Source organism: Macaca fascicularis, chromosome 6 (assembly GCF_037993035.2).
Source record: "Macaca fascicularis isolate 582-1 chromosome 6, T2T-MFA8v1.1".
Taxonomy (NCBI): domain Eukaryota; kingdom Metazoa; phylum Chordata; class Mammalia; order Primates; family Cercopithecidae; genus Macaca; species Macaca fascicularis.
This window is the reverse complement of record NC_088380.1, coordinates 5,279,121-5,291,392: the sequence shown is the minus strand read 5'-3', so window position 1 is coordinate 5,291,392 and position 12,272 is coordinate 5,279,121.

Sequence of the window (12,272 nt, the reverse complement as noted above, 5' to 3'; positions counted from 1 at the left end):
AAATTATAAATCCACGTAACTGTCGATTTCAGCCTCTGCATTATTTAGAAGCCTTTCACCCTCAGTTAATGTTTTTGATCTGCATGAAACCACCTAGCTATTTGAAAGAAGAGCTTTATGTCTAAAAGCTGTTTCAATTTTATCCCAGATGAGGCAAAACAGCAGCACGTTTCTGGGATCAGCAAGAGTTCCGGGATCATTTCATCTCATTAGCTCCTTGTGCCAAAGATCTTTCAGAAATTCTTGAACTGGAAGCTGGTGGTGATCTCATCCCTGTCAAGAATGTCACTGTTGATTTACTTAACATCTCTGGAGGTATTGTGGGTGACATTTCTTAATACATAAATTGGTGATAACAAAGTAATTCTAGCTACAAAGAGTTTGTTTTCCTGTTTTGTACACTCAGGAAAAATGAGCCCTAGAAGAGGAAACACTACAACTATGTGTCTTAGTCTACCATAGACTATGGATGAAGCAACAGAAATTTATTTATTCTACTTTTGGAGGCTAGAAGTCTGAGACCAGGGTGCCAGCATGGCCAGGTTCAGGTTGAACTGAATGATGTCCCCTCGAAATTCATCTTCATATGGTTGAAACTCTAACCTCCAATGCAACTGGATTTTGTAGATAGCTTTTGAAAAAGTAACTGATGTTAATAAGCTCATAGCAATGGGGTGCTAATCCAGTAAGACTGGTGTTCTCCTAAAAAGAAAGAGAGACACCAAGGATGTGCAGGCACAGAAGAAAGGACACAGAAGAAGGCAGCCATCTGCAAGCCGAGAAGAGAGGCCCTGGGGAAAGCAAGCCTGCTGACAACTTCATCTTGGATTCCCAGACTCCAGAACTGTGCGAAATAAACACCTGCTGTTTAAGCCTTTGAGTTCATGAAATGTTATGGCAGCCCCAGTGGACAAATGTACTCCTTCTCTCCTAAACATTTTTGATGATGCATGAGTGCTGATCTTGTGATCTCTTCTTACCTAGGTTTGGAGCCGCACCATGCTTCCTTAGAGAAAATACCCCAGAATAGTTCATCATCCATCTGATGAAGAACCTAATCTCTTGTTTAAGCACTCGTCCCAGCCTGCTAGTCAGCTATAGGACGTTTGCAAAGATGTTTCAGACCCCAGGGGCATCTATCAACCTCTTCCAGCTGTTTGCATGTTAAGCACTATATAGAAAGAAAAAGATGACACTGTTTGCCTCCAAGGAGCTTAAAATCATACCCAACAATAGATATTAATGACCTGACTTGAGATAATTTAGTGTATGTGTTGTTTTAGAATCTTTGAATGCCTTTCTAGTCCTCTGTTTCTAGAACAACCACAAAAACATGTGTGAACCCTTAGCATGGGGTCATTGAGCGAGGCTTCTTTCGCCCAGCTTTCAATTTGAGTTCTTTTGTAAACTTGGACTTTCCCAGTCTCTGTGGTCCTTGCTGCAGTTCTGGCATGATAGGGTTAGAATTAACCTTCTCATGTTCCTACAGCCGGGAAAGAGTGGTGAAGATGGAACCTTTCCTTCCAGCATTGGACATGCGCTGGAAAAGCGCTGCTCCTGTGGATGCTGCCTCCTGGCGGCACACAGGAGACTTGCACCCGTACTTTCAGGTGATGCCTCTAAAGTGGACCGTATATTAGTTCCTGCTGAGGCCAGCTGGCACCTCAGTACACCTTCCACGCTGTAAAACAATTAGCTTCACAGATGGTGCCGCCCTTCCATTGTTGGGTGCATTTTCTTTATTTAGCCATGGCAGTATGCTTCACATTGTTATCCGGTAAATAAGAGGCTTGACTTCTTTCATAAAATGTGTACCATGCTATGGAAGACGATATGGCTTACTTTACACTGGCCTGGCCTCATCAAGAATATTACGCTGAGGGCCGGGCGTGGTGGCTCAAGCCTGTAATCCCAGCACTTTGGGAGGCCGAGACGGGCGGATCACGAGGTCAGGAGATCGAGACCATCCTGACTAACACGTGAAACCCCATCTCTACTAAAAAATACAAAAAAAACAAAAAACAAAAAAAACTAGCCGGGCGAGGTGGCGGGCGCCTGTAGTCCCAGCTACTCAGGAGGCTGAGGCAGGAGAATGGCGGGAACCCAGGAGGCGGAGCTTGCAGTGAGCTGAGATCCGGCCACTGCACTCCAGCCTGGGCGACAGAGTGAGACTCCGTCTCAAAAAAAAAAAAAAAATTAGAATATTATGCTGAGTCTCAGGGAAAGTGTTACTCTCTGAAAGACTCATTATGTGTTCTTAGCGTGTGGTCCTTGCCCTGCGAACTCTCATAACCCTTACTCCAGTGGGCTCAGACACATTGGAAAACACTCCTCCTCCTCTGCGTTTTATACATTACGAATCATCATTTCACTTCTTGCCCTATTTAATAAACTAAAATTTTCTGAAATGTGAAATCCAAAGAGCTAGATTTTTAACGAAGTCTTCGTCTTTTCATTTCTAAGAGGAGGACAGTGTATAAACCCTGCATTTTACAGAGTGGCAATCCAATGGAATTGGAGTATCAGAGACAGCTTCGTAAACTGCAGGATCCATAAGACGTTGCCTGAAACCTTTGTTCTGTTGTGCATCTTGGTAATTTTTTCTCCAGAATTTCTGTTTTAGGAAGTGCTACAGAACCTGCCCAGTTTTTGCCTGCTCCAACCCCACCTGGCCGCTGTGGCCTGGCCCAGGAATGAGTTAAGTGGGCCCACCTAAGTCAGCTGTCATACCCTGTTCCTCTGCCCTTCAATCCCTCCCTGGTCTGTTCCATCCATCCAGCCTTGACTTCCAAGGATGAGTTTCTCTAAGATGTTTGGAGATGGCGGAAAAAGAATGCCAGATCACTCTATCAGTCGGTAAGCACTCTGGGCAGCCGTGTTCTGTAAAATACGAAGCCAAGTCCCAGACTGCCCGGGATGCCCACTCATCCCTGCATCCTTCCCAGGGTCTGGGTGTACAATGGCGCAGAGGTTCTCTTAACTTTTGACCAAAAGCTGTTTGAGTTGGACTTACATTACTTGCAACCTACACCTAACTAATAAGCAAATAATTAATATAAAATCTCACAGCCCACCCTGCCCAACAGACAGACCAACTGCCAACTGCACCGATTTCTACTCTTTTATAAGAAGCAAATATTTGTAGTGGAGTTACAGACCACTGCGATACTATTGCTGCTTCCTTTACACTAACACAATTTAAGGATGACATCACCATCATTTCTGGACATGTGTGAGCCGGTGGAGGTAATAATCCAAGCATCGTTCAGGATCTTGATAACACAGTTACTATATAATTGTTTAACTTATTGAGGGACTATCCAGGCCTATGAATTCTGTGTCAAGGGAACCTTGATTTCATTCATTAAGGCTATTTATTTCTCCCTTGGGGATTTTCCTCTCCCGCCCTCTAATTGAGCCACCCACCTGGGATTCCCAAAACATTCACTAAGAGGAGGCTGGAGGGGGAGTGAACCACATGCAGGTGGGGTTGAGAAACCAATCATGACTGCCCCAGAAGACTCACACAGCAGAAGCCTCTGAGTAATGCGGGAAAGACAGCTCAGCATTTTATCACGAGTCTGTGTTGAATTTGTGACAAGTGACTAAATGAAATCTTTGACTCATTCCTGGCAAATTAAAATGTTTTACAAAGCAGCACCTCTTTATGCCAAACACATTATTCTCATTGCCAAACGTAGTGTGTTTTCCAGAGCAGAAGAGCTTGGTGTCCCCATGGACAGAGGTAAGGTGCTGACCACTCTGGGCATTCCAGTTCATCTCATCATGTTGGAGCTCATGATGCTAAATGCACTTGTCATTTCTTCATTAGTAGATGAAAAATATAAAAATACAATGTGTTTTGGAATTAAACAGTGTTATTCCTCTTCAGGGAGTTCACTGCGATGAGTGTACAGTTGCAGACCTGGACATATGATATTGAACGTTCTATTTTGGCTCCTGGCCTTTCAGAAGTCAGAGGAAAGACAGTAAAATTGAATCGATTCATTCCTCAGAAAAGAGGGGAAAAAGTATATTTTAAGTCAGATTATGAAGAGCTACAATAAGTTAGTCCTGTTGATAATAAGAAATATTCTTGTTAGTACAGTAGTGTTCTAGAAGTTTGGGGACTCAAGCTGTTATTGAGGGAGGGGCCTCACTGAGGTTTTATGCTGCTTGGGAAATACAGGGAACCACCTTGGTCCCTTGGTTGAGTCATGAGGATGCTTGTGCTGTGACTTCTGTCATGGTGGGTGGCATGGGAGTGTCTGCAGCATAACAAAAGCAGAGCATTGGGTCAATGTGGTCACCTTTAAAGAGAAGATGAACCCCATTATGTTTTCTACACACTCAAAAGGGAATTCTTGAGAAGGGATGGGCTTTATTGTAGATATTGTATGAGATAAAGAGCTGCACTGTGGAAGGGAGGGTCCCTGTCCACCCACCCCAGCTTCCTTTCTGGCCCACCCTCTCCTTTCTCCCAGGCCTTGGCCAGCCGCCTCTGAGATCCTCACACACACCAAGCCTCCACCTGCCGCAGAAAATTCCTCCCTGGCATTGGCAGCTGGGGTGGGGTCTGGGACATTCACATTGCTGAAGACGGTGAGGATCCATCTCAGTAGCTTGGAAAGGAGAAATGGTGGGGGCAGAGACAGGAAATCTGGAAAAGGTGTAGGAAGGAAGATATTGATGAAGAGGAACAAGAAATGGGAATGGAGAGCTCGGCCATGTGCACTGCTCCACAAAGGCCTGGGAGCCTCACAGGACAACCTTGCAAAGGTCTGAGCGATGAAGCCTGGGACGCTGTACCTTCTGGAACCTGCAGGCGTCCAGCACGGGTCTGCTTTCAGAACAGCACGGATGTGCTCCTGGTAAAGGTACAGAAGGAGCTTCTCCTTCCTGCTCCAGGGAGAGGCTATGCTTGGGCTGCCCGCCTGGAGAAACACCAGGCTCCATGCCCTGATCTTGCTCTGGGCTCGCTGCTGACAGTGGGAACGCTGTACTTCAGGCCTGAGGGCTGGTTATGGAAATCCGTAAGGGCAGCTAGACTGTAAACAATCAGTAAGACGGGAACGCCAATCCCCCCCACCCCAAAAAAATGGAAGCCAACCAAATGAATATGCAAAAAGAGACAGGTTTTCATCTCTCTAGTGAACACCTAAACATGTCCATGAAAAAGTCACAGGTGAAACTTCCTGCACGTCCAATCTCTTAGGTCACAAAACTAGAGGGAAAAAGTCTATACGTGCTTTCTATTCCCTTTGGATAATAATAGGTTTGTGATATTAGCCGGACTATTAACTCCCTTGAGCCAATTTCCTTCACAGTTGATTGAAAAAAATGATGGTTCACATGGATATTAAAGGTCATGTGTTAGCTATACAGCACTGTGATACTGTACAGTGGAATCTGAAGTCCATTAAACACACTAATGCTTAATGAGCATTTACTATATGCCATGTATTTTGCTAAACTTTTAAAGGAACTTACTCATTTAATTTTCACAAAAAACTCATGGAGTAGGTTCTTTTATTTTATTTATTTATTTTTTTTTTTATTTTTAGATGGAGTCTAGCTCTGTCACCCAGGCTGGAGTGCAGTGGTGCGATCTTGGCTCACTGTAATTTCCGCTTCCTGGGTTCAGTGGGTTCAAGTGATTCTCCTGCCTTAGCATTTTATTTTGTTTTGTTTTTTTCTTTCTTTGATTTTTCTGTTTCAGAGAAGAGGAAAATTAGGCACAGAGAAGTAGAGTAACTTTCCTGAAGTAACTCAATATGTAAGAGAGCTAAGATCCTCAGCTAATCAACAAAAAATGGAGTCACATCCATTTAATAGGATAACAAATTCTAGAACTATTTTCTGTAGGGGTGCCAACAGCTTTATCTTTCTGTTAAATAACTTTTATAAGCCAATTAACTTAGAAACATCTCCACACATTTCAGTGTATCAAAACCTCCCCAGTAACTGAGGGTTGCAGTGTGTCTCATCAGGAATTTATAAAGCGCAGGTCAGTGGTGAAGCATGCGGGCTTGGCAGCAGGTGGCCCAATGCCAACGGCAGGCCTTGGGCAAACTACCTGATTACTCTGTGCTTCTGCTCTCTGTCTCATTTGTAAAACAAGACAAGAGAACCCATCACATGGATTTGTGAGGAGAAGAAAAGAGTTAACAAATTGCAACCACTTGGACCAGTACTCACCAGCACAGACAGCACGGCAAATATTATATGCCAAGCACTGCACACTCACGGATTGAACACTTAACATTATAAAAATAACAGGCACATACTTTTAGAAATAGTAATTAATAAGTCTAGTAATTTTATAAAATAGCAAATAATCAGTGTGACAGGATCCTCTCAGAGGCCTGCATGTGTCCTGACAGCTAGGACAGGGCCAGGTGGTGATCTAGGAAAATGTAGGAAGGAGAGACTCCTGAATAACCAGTGCTGGGGAGGACTCTGGAGGGAGGATGGACTCCTGAGTACCTAGTGCTGGAGAGGACTCGGCAGGAAAAGTGAACTCATGAGTATCTAGTGTTGGGGAGGACTCTGGATGGAGGGTGGACTCGTGAGTACCTAGTGCTGGAGAGGACTCTGCAGGATAAGTGGAGTCCTGAGTACTCAGTGCTGGAGAGGACTCTGGGTGGAGGGTGGACTCGTGAGTACCTAGTGCTGGGGAGGACTCTGGAGGGAGGAAGGAATTCTGAGTAACCAGTGCTGGAGAAGACTCTGGAGGAAGAATGGACTCTTGAGTTACCAGTGCTGGAGCTGGACTCTACAGGAAAGATGGTCTCTTGAGTAACCACCAGTGCTGGGGAGGACTCTGGAGAGAGGATGGACTTGTGAGTAACCAATGCTGAAGAGGACTGTACAGCAAGGATGGGCTTGTGAGTAAGCAGTGCTAGAGAGGACTCTGCAGGAAGGATGGACTAGCAAGTAACCAGTGCTGGAGAAGGGCTCTGGAGAGCGGATGGACTCGTGAGTAACAAGTGCTGGAGAGGACTCTACAGGAAGGATGAACTCATGAGTATCCGGTGCTGGAGAGGACTCTGGAGGAAAGATGGACCTGTGAGTACCCAGTGCTGGAGAGGACTCTGGAGGAAAGATGGACCCGTGAGTACCCAGTGCTGGAGAGGACTCTGGAGGAAAGATGGACCTGTGAGTACCCAGTGCTGGAGAGGACTCTGCAAGGAGGAAGGATTCATAAGTAACTGCTGCTGGAGAGAACAATTTCATTTCAGGAAAATTTTCTCATAGATGCTCATTCCCATAAGCTAATATCTCTAATTATCTCATTCCCATAAGCTAATATCTCTAATAACACACATTCATGATTGTAAATATCGTTAGAATACATAATACCTGCAGTACCTATATAACACTTGTATGTTTGTGTATATATTTGAGTACAAAATATACATAAGGACATAATGTATGCAGAAGTTTTTGTAATCATGAAAACAGGAAATAATCCAATGCCAAATAAAAGGGGAAGGTTAAGTAAATGTTGGTCTCTTTGTCCACTCTCTGAAACACTAGAATGAGGAAAATGCAGGGATCTTGGACCTTGGACAACGGCTGGGAATTTTGACTCCTTGTAAAACTATTTCCAGGATCCAGCCTGTACATGCTGCCATGAAGGTTTGGATCTATACATAAATATTATTGTATAAAATGGTTTGAGTTGCCATGTGGAAAAAGAGACACAAATATTCCGGATTCAGTCTCTGTTACTCTTACATTTCTGTGTTTGTGTTAACTTACCTCTTACCTGGGCAGTTGAATGCAGGTGGCAGGCAGTGCCATCCTCCCCCTTCTTTTGGATTCCCTACCCCAGCGCCTGGACGACTGTTGGACATGGGACAGACTTTTTGACTGATTATTTTGTTCATCTGTTATTTATGGTACGTCTTATTTTGGGGAGCACTCTTTGTTACCTTGGAAGGCTTGGAACCCTCCTTGGGTGTGAACTTCTGAGAGGATGCAGGCGTCTCCTCCTGTCCGGGAGGCAGTATGTCTCGCCTTGGGATTCACCCTTTGGCATTCATTCTTCAGTGTTCTAAGCCCAGGCCCTTGCTTCTCAAAAGCTGATTCCACAAGCGCCTGCTGCTGAACACTTAGCACAGAGACCTGGGCGACAGGAGGCCGGCAGCCTGGGCCGCAGGCAGGGCTCCTAACCAATGCTTGCATGTTGTCTTTTGTATTAATGAGTTATTTTATTTTCTGAATTCTGGTGCTTGGACATTTGGGGTCTTACTGACCCTGGAGGGACTGCCCTTGCCAGAATGAGCTGGTTCTTGGAACCCAGGGCTGTGCTTTCCAAATCAAACCAACCACCTGGAGTCCACGCTCCAATCACCTTCTCTGTGGCCCTCACACTCCAGGCCACCATGCACCTGCCCAAATCACCCCAGGCCAGGGACCAGACAAGAAGGGGCAGCCTCCCAGCCCTGAGCCTGCGGAGATGGTTCAGATTAGCTGATCTGAGCCTGCTCTGGCCGGCGCTCCCCTCTCTCCCTTGGCCACCTGGTTGGCTGTGCGTCTCTGTGTGGCCAGGCGTGACTCCTCTGTCCAGGGATCTGCGAGGATAAACTTCTTTCTTCATGACATCTTTTCTGTGTGTGAGAGTCCCATCATCCCTAACTTAAAAAATTCCAGGTACCATGAAAACGCCTTTGGCTTACTTGAGGCATAGTTCTCTCTATGCCTCAAGCCCCAGGTATGACCTTCCTTCTGGTACTTCCCAGGCTCTTTCTCGCATTTCTTTTAGAAGTTGCCAATTCCCTTCCCCTCTCTGGCTCTCCTGGTTTTCCCAGTCCTGTGGGTCCCTGGCGCCCTGGGCAGCCACTCCAGTGCTGGCCCTGGGTCATGACCAGCTCCTCCCGCAGTGCGGGGCCTCCCTGCACCACCGTGGCTGTCCTGGACTGCAGGTCCCCATCACGGTGCTCCCAGCCGATGGGTGATGCTCCCAGCTCTACCTGGATGCTTGGTGTGGCTCAAGGCCAGCATTTACAAATGGCTGTAAGAACAGGCACCACTCTGCAGGGGGGAGAGTGTGACAAGCAAATTCTCACCTCTAATCCCCTCCGCTACAGTATCCCTTCTCCTGTTGACAGCCCAGATTGTTAGCGTTGAATAAGATGCAGTGTTTGCTGGTGAAGCAGGGTGACTATAGTCAACAATAATTCAACTGTACATTTTAAAAATAACAAAGTGTGACTGGATTGTTTGTAACACAAAGGATGGATGCTTGAGGGGATGGGGTTTTTTCATGTGGTTAGAACACTTTCATGCCTGTATCAAAACGTCTCATGTACCCCATAAATATATACTTCTACTATGTACCCACAAAAATTAAAATAAAAAAATTGAACGACGAAAGAACCACAGAAACCAGATTGTTAGCACCTGAGGACTGAGGGCCCGGCTGACCTGCAGTGCGTACAGCAGCCCCTAGGTGGCAGCACAGCACCGGTCGCCCGGAGGGTACAAGTGGCAGCTCTCCTGGGTCCAGGGTCCTCAGGGCAGGAGGGTCCCCGAGTGTCCCCAGGCCCTGCAGCCTGGGCAGCCGCGCGGGCGCTGTCTCCAGAGGGGAGGGGACCCAACGCCTCAGGAGTGGACCGAAGCTGGAAAAACAAACAAAATAAACACCGAGCTTTTCCTGAGAAGGATTCCCAGCCAAGGAAGGGGGGTGCTGCGATGGGACTCGGGGATGCCTGGTGGGCCAGAGAAAGGTTCTGCCGGGTGGCCTTCAAAGAGGCCTTGGAAGAGTCCACCCAGGAGCACCAGCAACTGAAGATGGAGAAGAAGAAGCTGCCGCAGGCCGGAGGTCAGAGCATCTCCACGGGGAAGCCAAGTCAGGGAGAGGCCACCGGCTCGGGAGAGGCAGGGAGAGGCCAGGGCGTCCGCTGTGGTCACTGGACGGCTGGTCCATGGCAGGGGAATCTCCGGAGACGCACCGGCCGCCACGGCTCATAGAACTTAGCGCAGAGAAAGAGCGAGGACTCGCTGAAGACTCGGGTTCCGCGCACCCCGCGCCCTGCCTCACCGGAGGCCTCTGCCTTTGCAGGGGGACAGCGATGTGTTCCCAAATAGCTCATGGGTTCTACTCAGTGATCCGTTTTAAGAAAACTGTTAGAAATCTCAGCCTAGCACTGAAATGTGAGTGCCGGTTAGCATGACTTTTAAGGATCTTAACAAAAACACGGACTGATTTTTACAGAGAAGTGAGAGAAAACGTTATTATTGCTATCGTGTGCCAACTCAATAAGGCACTGTGGCATTTGTTTTGTTAGTAATGTGCCTCAGAGAAAAATACTTATTATTTTTATTATTTGACATAGTTAGCAATTGGGCAGGGGCCGCGCTGCCTCCTCCGTTCAGCTGTTGTGGCCTGGAACCCACTGTACTTGGCTCTGCATCTGACCCCTAAAGTGAAGTCTATAAAAGATTCTTCAATTGAGTTCAAACTGAGTACAGAAATCAATTACTTTTCAAATACCCACTGCAACAATTAATCCAAAGCTGCACTGCTGAGCTCCGTTCACTGGGCCCAGCTCTGTGCGCAGCTGGGAAGCAGGGAAATCCTGATGCTGTGGAATTAAACAGGAGCTGGAGTGAGTTTGGGAAGGACAAGAATTTTCTACGCCAGCATGGTTGTTACCCGGTAAGGTGAAGTGGCAAGGCCGTGAGGCACAGAAAACGTGTTTTTTGTGTCAGCTCTTCTGTTAATGAGGCCTGTCTCAGTTTCCCCGTTATATTCTGCTCAAGCTTCTACCCCAATGGGGTGTGTCTCTAGTCTGAGACTTACTTATAACTATATTGTTTCTTACTCAAATTACACCCTCCATCCCGGAACTCAAGAGATGCACAAAACAGATGAGGAAAACAACTGCTTAGTTCTAGGAAACCATGGGCAGCACCCCTGAACTGTGCAAAACAGTTCTCACCCAAAAACCACGTTTTCTGTGCCCCATGGCCTTGCCGATTCACCACACTGGGTAATGACCATGCTCGTGTGGAAAATTCCTGTCCCTCACAAACTCACTCCAGCTCCCATTTAATTCCATACCCTTAGAAGGATTTCCCTGCTTCCCAGCTGCGCACAGAGCTGGGACCAGTGGGCAGAGCTCAGCAGTGAGGCTTTGGATTAATTGTCGCAGTGGGTATTTGAAAAATAATTGAGCTTTTTATTGATGGAAAGGTTGTTTTAGGCTGGTCGCAGTGGTTCATGCCTGTAATCCCAGCACTTTGGGAGGCCGAGGTGGGTGGATCATGAGGTCAGGAGACCCAGACCATCCTGGCCAACAGGGTGAAACCCTGTCTCTACTAAAAATACAAAAATTAGCCGGGCATGGTGGTGCACACTTGTAGTCCCAGCTACTTGGGAGGCTGAGGCAGGAGAATCGCTTGAACCCAGGAGGCGGAGGTTTCAGTGAGCCAAGGTCGCACCACTGCTCTCCAGCCTGGGTGACAGAGTGAGACTCTATCTCCAAAAAAAAAGAAAGAAAGAAAAGAAATACTGTTTTATATTATAAATGCTTTCATTCTTTTGTTGCCCTAAGATGTTTAAGCACATTTTGTCCATAAAGATTGTACATACAAATTAGAAAGCAGGGCAGAAGCAATGACATAAAACTTAGAAATGTAAAAAGTCATGACACAGTGTTTGTGACAACCTGTTCAAGGAATCAGGGACTCAGTGGATATACTGACTGTGTCTACAACACTATAATTTGCATAATCATAGCACATTGATTTAGACGTGTTTGATAAACACTAAGGCTTGCCTAGGTGTCTCGCCTCACCAACATGGCTGAAGTGATGTAAAAAAAAATAATAATTGGTAGCTGGGCACAGTGGCTCACACCTGTAATCCCAGCGCTTTGGGAGGCCGAGGCAGACAGATTGCCTGAGGTCAGGAGTTCAAGACCAGCCTGGCCAATGTGGTGAAACCCCATCTCTACTAAAAATACAAAAATCAGCCGGGCATGGTGGGCATACCTGTGGTCCCAGCTAGTCAGGAGGCTGAGGCAGAAGAATTGCTTTAACCCAAGAAGCGGAGGTTGCAGTGAGCTGAGATAGTGCCACTGCACTCCAGCCTGGGTGACAGAGTGAGACTCCATCTCAAAAAAAAAAAAAGAAAAAAATTGGTTATCTTACCCTTGAGAAACTTTTACCAGGATTACTGCTTGTGGTTAATAGATTTCATTTACATAAAATTTTTAGATATGGAAAAATGTGATTCACCTGCAGTGTCACATGGAAGGAAA